Genomic DNA, 12,330 nt, shown 5'->3' with positions numbered 1-12,330 from the left:
TAGATGCAAGATAATCAGGTTGGGCATAGTCCCTATCCCACATAGAGTTCACAGCTTTAATCCCCATTTTACAGATGCAGGAACTGAGCACAGTTAGAGTAGAACAGAGCTGGTTAATGTGATCCTTGACGACAAGGAGCTTATAGTCTTTGCGTGCAGTCAGACATCAAGTCATGGAACAGATTGTCTCTGGGACCCCTCTCCGGCGACAGAACCAGCTCAGCTGGGGTTTATGAACACTGTTATTTCAAATTTTTTTTTGACATTTGTAAAGCGCTTACTATGTGCTGGGGTAATAATAACGATGGTATTTGTTAAGCGCTTACTATGTGCAAAGCACTGTTCTACGGGCTGGAGGATGCGAGGAGATCAGATTGTCCCACGTGGGGCTCACAGTCTTAATCCCCATTTTACGGATGAGGTAACAGAGGCATAGAGAAGTTAAGTGGCTTGCCCAAAGTCACACAGCTGACAAGTGGCAGAGCCGGGATTCGAACCTATGTCCTCTTACTTCCAAGCCCGTTCTCTTTCCCCTGAGCCACGCTGCTTACAAGCTAATCAGGTTGGACACAGTCCATGTAGGGACTACGGTCTTAATCCCCATTTTAAGGTAACTGAGGCCCAGTGAAGTGAAGTGACTTGTCCAAGGTCACATAACAGACAAGTGGCAGAGGCAGGACTAGAACCCAGGTCCTTCTAACTCTCAGGGCCGGGCTCTGTCCAATGTGGTGCAGTGAGGCTCTCACAGGGGTGGGACAAACCACTGGAGATCAGAAGTGGGGTGATGTGGAAACACTGACTATAGAGAGTGAAGACATGGAAAAGAAACTGTAGAAACTACAGGTTGTGCAGAACTACACACTACAACATGTTAGCCAGGAAGCTAGGGTCAGGGAACCCCATTTATTCTTTCAATAGTATTTACTGAGCGCTTACTGTGTGCAGAGCACTGTACTAAGCACTTGGGAAGTACAAGTTGGCAATATATAGAGACGGTCCCTACCCAACAGCGGGCTCACAGTCTAGAAACACCCACTTTTCCCAGAAACACCCACTTTTCTGGGCCAGGCTGGTGGCGAAACATTAACTAGCATATATTAAGAGGAGATTCTTTGGGTAAACATCAGACAAACTCATATAATTTTCCACTGGACAGTCCCCAGAAGATTTACTGGGGAAAAAATAAAGAAATTCGATGCCAGAGAATCGGAGGAATTTAGGTCTCGGCTTCTTCAAAAAATATTGTTAAGAGGTTATCTCTTTAAGAGGGAAAGCTCTAGTAAGGGGTAGGGAAACATGCAAAAGAGTGACAGAAAAACAGAAATATTAGAAGTGTTCATTTGTAAAGAGCTAAATCTCATAAATAAACACTTTTTTTTTACAAATTTTTGAAATCATGTCTTTTTGTTTGGAACGTCATTTATTGCAGAAACTGATCGTTCATTTGATCATATTTATTGAGTGCTTACTGTGTGCAGAGTACTGTACTAAGCACTTGGGAAGTGCAAGTTATGAAACAAAAGTCCTCTAGACTGTATGCTCATTGCAGGCAGGGAATGTGTCTGTTTAATAATAATAATGTTGGTACTTGTTAAGCACTTACTATGTGCCAAGCACTGTTCTAAGCACTGAGGTAATCAAAGTTGTCCCACTTGGGGCTCACGGTTTTAATCCCCATTTTACGGATGAGGAAACAGGCACAGAGAAGTTAAGTGACTTGCCCAAAGTCACACAGCTGACAAGTGGCAGAGCTGGGATTAGAACCCATGACATTTGACTTCCAAACCCGTGCTTTTTCCACTGAGCCTTGCTGCTTCTCTAAATAAAAGCCAGTGGCCCGTACAGCAATTGAACCCGCGACCTTGGCGTTATTAGCACCACGCTCTAACCACCTGAGCTAACTGGCCAAAATTATACTCTCCCAAGAGCTCAGTACAGTGCTCTGCCCAAAGTAGGCTCTCAATAAATTTGATTGACTAACCGATTGACAAAGGAACAATGTTAAAAAGAAATTGTGACACTGAAACAATAAAATGGCCTATTTTCTCTCAGCCACAACTGAAGTTATATCACATTTCTGGAAGATCATTAATTCTTACAGATGTACTATTTAGAGCACAGGATGAGATTGTTGAAAACTTGGAATCATGACTATCAAACCTATATATACATTGAAAAATGAATTTTGATGCAAAAAAAAATGTTGATAGTATTTGCAGAGGCCTCATATGAAGGTAATCACTGCGAAGTAGTGATAAATGCAGTTCGGTGGGAAAGGGTCCCAAAAGTGGTATTAGTAGAATTTATCAAACAACCATTGGGTATGTTTTTATGGTTTATTTAGCATCTACTAAATGCCAGGCACTGTACTAAGCACTGGGGTAGATACAAGCTAATCAAATTGAACATAATCCATGTCCCATTGGATTTCCCAGCCTCAATAACCGTTTTATGGATGAGGTAACTGAGGTACAGAGGAGTGAAGTGATTTAGCCCAAGGTCACACAGCAGAGAAGTGGCGGAACTGGGTTGGAATCTAGGACTTTCTGACTCCCCGGAGTACAGGAATTTAAACTGCGTGCTTACCACACACCATCAATTACATCAGCGAGAGGATATCAAAAAGGGAGGGAAAGTTCCAGGGAGAGAAGAGGTAGAGGCATCCTAAAATACCAAAGGGGAAGAGTTATTTGTCATTTAATAAAATCTGGCCGGATTTGCACCCTTCCCTTCATCAGTCGTATTTATTGAGCGATTACTGTGTGCAGAGCACTGTACTAAGCGCTTCCCTTATCTTCTATTTGTGATGAAATGCTCTATCAAAACTGGAGGGGGATGTGTGGGGGTGTGAGAGAGTTTCAGAGGTCCTGCTTTCTCCAGTCAGTAAATAGCGCTGGAACAGTTGATCTAAATGATTTGGAGAGTTGAAGATGGGGACTCCAGTGCTTAGAACAGTGCTTTGCACATAGTAAGCACTTAATAAATGCCATTATTATTATTATTATTATTATTATTTTATTATTATTATTATAAATGCTGAATGTTCTGACGACTTGTCCACATGTTTTGTTTTGTTGTCTGTCTCCCCCTTCTAGACCATGAGCCCGTTGTTGGGTAGGGACCGTCTCTATATGTTGCCAACTTGGACTTCCCAAGCGCTTAGTACAGTGCTCGGCACACAATAAGGCTCAATAAATATGGTTGACTGACTGAATGAATGGGTTCATACAGCAGCTTTCATTCATTCGATCGTATTTATTGAGCGCTTACTGTGTGCAGAGCACTGTACTAAGCACTTGGAAAGTACAGTCCAGCAATAAAGAGAGAGAGACAATCCCTGCACACACTGGGCTTACAATCTAGAAGGGGGGAGGTGGACATCAAAACTAGTAAACAGACATCAATATAAATAAATAGAATTATAAATATATACACATATATAGAGAAGCAGCGTGGCTCAGTGGAAAGAGCACGGGCTTTGGAGTCAGAGGTCACGGGTTCAAGTCCTAGCTCCACCAATTGTCAGCTGTGTGACTTTGGGCAAGTCACTTCACTTCTCCGTGCCTCAGTTACCTCATCTGGAAAATGGGGATTAAGACTGTGAGCCCCCCATGGAATAACCTGATCATCTTGTAACCTCCCCAGAGCTTAGAACAGTACTTTGCATATAGTAAGTGCTTAATAAATGCCATCATCATTATTATTATTATTATTAATACATCAAAACAAGCTAACAGGCATCAATATAAGAAAATAGAATTATAAATGTGTACATATATAAAATATGTTGTAGGGGTAGGGCAAAAAGAGCGAGTCAGGGTGACGTGGAGGGGAGGGGTAGCTGAGGAAAAGGGGGCTTAGTCTGGGAAGGCCACTTGGAGGAGGTGAGCCTTCAGGAGGGCTTTGAAGAGGGGAAGTGTGATTGTTTGGCGGATTTGAGGAGGGAGGGCAATCCAAGACAGAGGTAGGATGTGGGCCAGGGGTCGATGGCGGGACAGGCGAGAACGAGGAACAGTGAGAAGGTCAGCAACACCAGAGGAGTGGAGTGTGGGGGTTGGGATGTGGAAGGAGAGAAGGAAAGAGAGGTAAGAAGGAACGAGGTGATGGAGCTTTGAAGCTAATAGTGAGGAGTTTTTGCTTGATACACTGGAGATTTTTGAGGAGGGGAGTGACATGCCCATAACACTTCTGTAAAAATGATAATCTGGGCAGCAGAGTGAAGTATGGACTGAAGTGGGGAGAGACAGGAGGATGGGAAGGTACATTGAGCCTAAAGTGTTCACTAGACCATTTCCCCACTCCTTCTCTTTGGAAACAGAAATAAGGCATGGCTTTCCTCTTCTCCCTCTGCTTCTCCTTCTTCCTTGTGAACCTCAGGTAGTACAGGGACAGCACCCAACCTGATAATTCACTTCTTCCTCTTCATCCTTTTCCTCTTCCTCCTTCCTCAAATGCAGTAGTAATCCTGCCTTTAGCTGAGGCCTTCTCAATCAGGGGCCGTGCGTGTCCTGAGCTGCGTGCGTTTATGGATTATTTATTCTAAATATACTCAGAGTAATTGTATAGCTCATATCCAGTGGGTCAGGATTACAGAATTCATTACCGTCTGTAGATATTGAAAGGCTTTCTACAATTATCCTCAATCTCAGCCTCTGCCCAGAGAATGTGAGTCTGCTGATTTGACATCTTTTTTTTTTGGCCCTGTGTCTCATTTCCTAATGAAAACAAAAACCCTTCCATTTTGCCCTGAAGCTTGTTGCTTGCGTTTTCTGTCTCCTGTTACCCCTCCCCTGGGACCACCCCTGTGCAACTGACCACAGCAGGACCGGGCTAGCTTGGGGGCCTGGGGTAGCCAGAAGCAGCGTGGTCTAGTGGATAGAGCATGGGGCTAGGAGTCTGAAGGACCTGGGTTCTAATCCCACCTCCGCTACTTGCCTGGCAAACTGGAGTCCAGAGGGGACCATTTTCCCTGGCACTGAATGGGCGAGACAACTCCCTCCAAGGGGGTGAGAGACCTGGAACAAGTATGCAGATAGTGCTTCTCTTTAGTAATAATAATAATAATGATAATAATAATCACTGTAATTTTTCATGGTATTTCTTAAGCACTTAACTATGTGCCAGGCACTGTACTAAGCGCTGGGGTGTATATTCTAGACTGTGAGCCCACTGTTGGGTAGGGACCCTCTCTATACGTTGCCAACTTGTACTTCCCAAGTGCTTAGTACAGTGCTCTGCACACAGTAAGTGCTCAATAAATAACGATTGAATGAATGAGTCTGCACACAGTAAGCACTCAATAAATGAATTCAATCGTATTTATTGAGCGCTTACCATGTGCAGGGCAGTGTACTAAGCGCTTGGGAAGTATATTCATTCAATCGTATTGAGCGCTTACTGTGTGCAGAGCACTGTACTAAGCGCTTGGGAAGTACAAGTTATAAGTATATAAGCAGATGGGGTTGGACACAGTCCCTGTTCCACCTGGGGCTCACAGTCTCAATGCCCATTTTACAGATGAGGTAACTGAGGCCCAGAGAAGTGAAGTGACTTGCCAAAGGTCACACAGCAGACAAGTGGTAGAGATGGGATTAGAACCGACAACTTACTGCGTGCCAGGAACTCTTCTATGTGCTGGGGCGGATACAAGCAAAATGCGTTGGACACAGTCCCTGCCTCCCACAGGGCTCACGGTCTTAATCCGCATTTTACAGATGAGGTAAGCGAGGCATGGGGAAGTGAAGCGACTTGCCCAAGGTCACACAGCAGGCAAGTAGTCCTCCCTTCAAAGCCCTACTGAGAGCTCACCTCCTCCAGGAGGCCTTCCCAGACTGAGCCCCCTCCCTCCTCTCCCCCTCCTCCCCCTCCCCCGGCCTTACCTCCTTCCCCTCCCCACAGAACCTGTATATATGAATATATGTTTGTGCATATTTACTACTCTATTTTACTTGTACATATTTATTCTATCTACTTTATTTAGTTAATATGTTTTGTTTTGTTGTCTGTCTCCCCCTTCTTAGACTGTGAGCCTGCTGTTGGGTAGGGACCATTTCTGTATGTTGCCAACTTGTACTTCCCAAGCACTTAGTACGGTGCTCTGCACACAGTAAGCACTCAATAAATACGATTGAATAAATGAATGAAGTGGCAGAGCCGGGTCTAGAACCCAGGTCCTTTGGACTCCCAGCCCCTCGCTCCAACCATCCCCGCTTCTTCTCTGGGCAGCTCTCTCTTACGTGAAGGCCTTTCCTGTAGAAAGACTCTAGCCAGGGAGTGGGAACTGAAGTCGTCAGAGTGATGGATCGTCCCGCAGATAGGTGGTGGGTTTTAATTATTCATTCTGAGCAATTTTGTCCGTTTGCCAGATGCAAGCTCACCTATCTATTCTTCCATCTGTTCGGACGAAAGGGATAAATAGCGGGTTTCCCCCCGGAGCCCTGACTCCTGGAGAGACAAACCACACAGAACCGGGCCCGCCCAGGACTCAGCGTCTCTGGAGCTGTTAGCAATTCATTCATTCATTCGATTGTATTTATTAAGCGATTACCATGTGCAGGGCACTGTACTAAGCACTTAAGAGAGTACAATATATGTACAAGTTGCCAACTTGTACTTCCCAAGCGCTTAGTACAGTGCTCTGCGCACAGTAAGCGCTCAATAAATATGATTGATGATATAACAATCAACAGGCATATTTCCTGCCCACAGTGAGCTTACGGTCTAGAGAGGGAGACAGACATTAATATAAATAAATGTAAATAAATAAAATAAATTCCCATTGGCTCCTGGAATCATGGTCCCACTGAACACAGGAGGCAGACTGAACTCAGCTCAGAGCTCTTAAACTGGACTTGCAGTTGGGAATAATAATAATAATAATAGTGATAGCTGTGCTATTTGGTAACAATGGTATCTCTTGACTGTAAGCTCGTTGTGGGCAGGGTATGTGTCTGTTTATTGTTGTGCTCTCCCAAGTGCTTAGTACAGTGCTCTGCATACATTAAGTGCTCAATAACTACGAATGACTGACTGACTGACTTTAAGTGTTTAAGGAGCAGCATTGCCCAGTGGATAGAGCACGGGCTTGGGAGTTAGAAGGACCTGGGTTCTAATCCCGGATCCTCCACTTGTCTGCTTGTCTTGGGCAAGTCACTTCTCTGTGCCTCAGTTAACTCATCTGTAAAATGGGGATTAACAATGTGAGCCCCACGTGGGACAGGGAATGTGTCCAACCTGATTAGCTTGTATCTACCCCAGCACTTAAAACAGTGCTTGACACAGAGTAAGTGATTAACAAATACCATTATTATTTTTATTATTATTATTAATAAGGTTTTTTTAACTGCCCTCTCAGCTTATGCGGGCTTCTGTTCAGTTTTTCATAGAGTAGCTGCTTGAATATTCATTAATTCAATCGTATTTATTGAGTGCTTACTGTGTGTAGAGCACTATACTAAGCGCTTGGGAATGTCGTCCTCTCACATGTCCTAGGAAAAACAGTGTGGTCTAGTGGAAAGGGTCAGATGACCTGGGTTCTAATCCTGCTCTGCTCCTTGTCTGCTGTTTGACCTTGGGCAAGTCACTTCATTTCCCTGTGCCTGTTACCTCATCTGTAAAATGAAGATGAAGACTGTCAGCCCCATGTGGTACATGGACTGTGTCCAATCTTTTATCTACTCCACACTTCATACAGTGCATGGCACCTAGTAACTACTTAGCAAATATCTTAAAAACAAAACAAAACAAGTCCCGTCTGGGAAAACGGTGTTGGAGTTAGTATCACCTCATGGCTGGTGATGAGAGATGTTTGATTCTTAGGTGATTGGGAATCAGGAGACCTTGGTTCTAATCCTACCCCTGCCACTGACCGGCCGTATGACCCTGAGCAAATCATTTATCTTTTATGTGCTTGAATGCTTCAGGCTGCAGTAAGGGCTTAATAAAAACCGCCCCCTTAAGTGACAGAACGGGTCACCGGGTCGGTGGCTGAGACAGCATCAGGTGCCCATTGGAGCTTTTGTTAAAGGACTAGACGTTTGAGTTGTTCAAGAAGAGTCGCAAGGTCTGATTCCCAGGCCTGTGGTCTTTCTACTAGGCCATGCTGCTTCTCATTGAGAGAAAAGGGACGTTTGCAAGGTAATGAGGTCAGAATCCTTAACCCTCTGCAGGTTCACAGTCCAAGAGGGAGGGAGACTAGGTAGAGAATCAGACCACAATCAATCCACGGTATTTACTGAGCACTTATTAGGAGCAGAGCACTGTACTAAGCTCTTGGGAGAGTGCAATGCAACAGAATTAGTGGACACGTTTCCTGCTCATAACGAACTTAGTCTAGAGGGTGTGACTTCTTTGGTATCTGTCTCCCCCTTTAGACTTTAAGTTCCTCACGGGCAGGGAAAGCGAATAGTGACTCTGTTATATTGGACTCTCCAAGTGCTTAGTACAGTACTCTGCTCACAGGAACTGCTCCCGGCCCACATCCTCCCCCTGGCCCGGAATGCCCTCCCTCCACACATCCGCCAAGCCAGCTCTCTTCCTCCCTTCAAAGCCCTACTGAGAGCTCACCTCCTCCAAGAGGCCTTCCCAGACCGAGCCCCCTTTTCCCTCTCCTCCTCCCCACCCGCCTGCCCTACCTCCTTCCCCTCCCCACAGCACCTGTTTATATGTTTGTACAGATTTATCACTCTATTTATTTTACTTGTCCATATTTACTATTCTATTTTGTTAATGACGTGTATTTAGCTTTAATTCTATTTGTTCTGATGACTTGACACCTGTCCGCGTGTTTTGTTTCGTCGCCCATCTCCCCGTTCTAGACTGTGAGCCCGTTGTCGGGTAGGGACCATGTCTATATGTCGCTGACTTATACTTCTCAAGCGCTTAGTTCAGTGCTCTGCACACAGGAAGCGCTCAATAAATATGATTGAATGAATGAATTAATACCACTGATTGATGGATTCCCTGTAAATCCCCAAGCGCTTAGTCCAGTGCTCCGCACACAGTAAGCGTTCAATAAATACAATTGAATGAATGAATAAATACCACTGACTGGTGGATTCCCTGTAAATCCCCAAGCGCTTAGTCCAGTGCTCCGCACACAGTAAGCGTTCAATAAATACAATTAAATGAATGAATAAATACCACTGATTGGTGGATTCCCTGTAAATCCCCAAGCGCTTAGTCCAGTGCTCCGCACACAGTAAGCGCTCAATAAATACAATTGAACGAATGAATACATATCACTGATTGATGGATTCCCTGTAAATCATCCGCTTACAAAGCTTTTCAGAATACAAACCAGTCGCTGAAGGTTCTTTGAAGAAAAATATGACTGCGCATGTAAACAATTAATGGTTGTTAAGCGTGGCAGTGTATATTATGACAAACAACACATGCTACATTATGCCATCTGGCGTAATGATGTGATAATGTCTGACTCATTAACTCTGGCACACAGTTTACGATGCCCTTCTATGACAGGATTAATTGATTCACACATACATTAAAACAAAAATAACTAAACTGAAATTCAGCTGGTAGCCTGGCTTCTCATTTGTCAGAAACCCTGTGGGTGACAGGTGCTTGGACTCATTTGAGGCTTTCCCACTGACCTTCACTACGATCCTGGATCGATAAAGGAGTCAAAGGGAACGTTTGCATGTTAGGGAGCTTGAAACTAAGTTACTGGTTCTATTTGGAAGTCTCGTTGCTTCCTACAGACATTTAGTTTCATAATGTCACTTTACAAGTGTTTCTGTATGTTGCCAACTTGTACTTTCTAAGCACTTAGTGCAGTGCTCTGCACACAGTAAGTGCTCAATAAATGCGATTGAATGAATAATCAAATGAATGAATTTAGCGATTAGAAAAGCGGCGTGGCCTAATGGATAAAGCACAGTCTCGGGTTCTGATCCCAGCTCTGCCACTTGTCTGCTGTGTGACCTTGAGCAAGTCAGTTTTCTGTGCCTCAGTTTCTTCATCTGTAAAATGGAGATTTAATACCTATTCTCCCTCCCTCTTGGACTGTGAACCTGCAGAGGGTTAAGGATGTCTGACCTGATTACCTTGCAAACATCCCATTTCTCTCAATGAGAAGCAGCATGGCCTAGTAGAAAGACCACAGGCCTGGGAATCAGAAGACCCGTTTCCTTATCCCACCTCTGCCACTTTGCTTGCGACCCTGGGTAAATCTCTTAACTTCTCTGTGTTTCCGTTAACTCACGTGTAAAATGGGGATTAAGACTGTGAGCCCCATGTGGACATGGATTGCGGCCAACGTGATTAGATTGTGTCTTCCCTAGCACTTAGTACAGTGCTTGACACATGACAACCACTTAACAAATACCAGAAAAACAAAATGGCTCCAATAACTCTGATGATTCAGGGAAACAACAGTGTGAAGGAAAACCCTAGCAGGGAGTTCGGCCTACAAAGCGTTGGGGAGGAGGATTGGGTTGTTAATGGACTATTTTTTTCCTCAATTGACTTAGCCGGAAATGACTAATCCTTTCACGTCTGCCTGCCTCCGATTCTAGCATTTCTTCTGGCTGGTTGGTCATGTAGTGACATTACATTCGAGCTCAGTGTAATTGTTTTAAGTCCAGAAATTTCGCTCAAGTTCTGCTTGTTTTGCCTTTGGCGGTTTTAAATAACTTCCACCAAAGAAATTGTTAGTGAAGTTATTTTAATCTCAAGTGCACATCTGTGCCTATTTCCGTCAAAATGTGAGTTCTTGCCTTGATGGGGTGTGCGTGAGAGAGAAAGAGAAAAACGGAGAGTAAGTGAGTTTACCATCAACAAGGGAAGATCTCTTTTAGATTAAGGATAGGAGTGAATCATAATAGTGGAGTATTATGAGAATTAGATATGATTTTTTTATTAAACGTCCATGGCAATTAAAAGTAGCCTGTGGGCTCTTAATTATAATACAGATGAATTTCTTCAGTCATAAAATCCAGAGGCTGCTCTTTTGAAGAGTGGGGTGGATTCATTGTCGATACCTGAAGGCTAGATGTCTTGGACAAAAGAGATCCCAGGTAGGATAGCGTATCTGGAATATTTTATGATTCCCAAAGGAAAGAGAAGCACGGAGAAAGCACAGACTTGGGGGTCAGAAAGATCTGGGTTTTAATCCCAGCCTTGCTGCTTGTCTGCCGTGTGACATTGGGCAAATCACTTCTCTGTGCCCCAGTTACCTGTAAAATGGGTATTAAGACTGTGAGCCCTATGTGGGACAGGACTGTGTCCAACCTGATTATCTTGTATTTACCCCAGCACTTAGTACAGCGCCTGGCACATAGTGAGCACTTGAGTACCACAAGAAATTATTAAACAAGATTGAGGATGATGTTTGCATTTGAGTGTGGTGCTCTGGTTCTTCTGTAAAACTGTTCGCCCTTGGGGTGTCTGACCCCAGGGGGCCTGGTGGGTGAAAGGATATGTTCTGTGGATAAATATCTCTTAGTCATCACATCCAGAAAGACTCTAGATCAACCGATCAATGTCAGTGGTATTTGTTGAGCGTTTACAGTGTGCAGAGCACTCTACTAAGTGCTCGGGAGAGTACAACACATCAGAGACAGTAGGCATATTCCCTGCCCACGAGGAGCACGAAGTCTAGATGCTGACAAAGGCATTGGTGATTGATTTGGTTGGATACAGAAAATGTCTCCGGTGGTTTGGATGTGGGAAGTCCCGGCTTGTGCAAGCAGCGGTAAGGATTGGCATAGCATCCCAGATGGGCAGGAGGGCCAAAGGCCTTGGGGTCAGGAGGATCAGGAGGAGACAAGCTTAAGTGGATCTTGTATCCTTGGGGTTTGTAGGTATGATTGAGGGAATATTCTACATCTTCTCTTCCCTTTTCCGCCTCCTTTTTTGTCCTAGTCCTTCCCTTCCTCCACTTTAGCCTTCTTCTATTTCTCCTCTTCCTAGTCCTCCTTCTAATTCTCCTCCTCCTCTTTCCCCTCCTCATCCTCCTCTTCTTCCTCCTCCTCTCCTTGTCCACCTCCTTCTCCCAGAACACTGTGTGCAAAAGGGTAATCAAGATGACTGAGGGGAAGATAAGCTCCCTTCTGGAGTTAGACCAAAGAGTCAGGGCCATTCAGTCTCTTCTCCTCCTTCTCTTCTTCCTCCTCCTTATCTTCCCCCGTCTCTTCTTCCTCTTCCTGTTTCTCCTGCTCCTTCTTGCCCTCTTTTTCTCCTCCTCCTTGCCCTTTCCTTCTCCATGTCTTTCTCCTCATTCTTCTCTTCCTTCTCCTCCTATTTTTCCTTCTCCTCTTTTTCCTTCTCTCATCCTTCTCTTCCTCGTCCTCCTCCTATTTCTCCTTCTCC

The 12,330-nt window shown here is 44.5% G+C and overlaps 1 non-coding gene across 1 annotated transcript; it reads right to left on the bottom strand.

The window, feature by feature from the left end:
* Positions 1-1,833: 1,833 nt before the first annotated feature.
* Positions 1,834-1,907, bottom strand: TRNAI-AAU. The gene has a single exon. It is a non-coding gene; the product is annotated as a tRNA-Ile (tRNA).
* Positions 1,908-12,330: the final 10,423 nt, after the last annotated feature.

Source organism: Tachyglossus aculeatus, chromosome 17 (assembly GCF_015852505.1).
Source record: "Tachyglossus aculeatus isolate mTacAcu1 chromosome 17, mTacAcu1.pri, whole genome shotgun sequence".
NCBI lineage: Eukaryota > Metazoa > Chordata > Mammalia > Monotremata > Tachyglossidae > Tachyglossus > Tachyglossus aculeatus.
The sequence above is the reverse complement of the archived record's forward strand: the minus strand, read 5'-3'. Positions and strand labels throughout refer to the sequence as shown.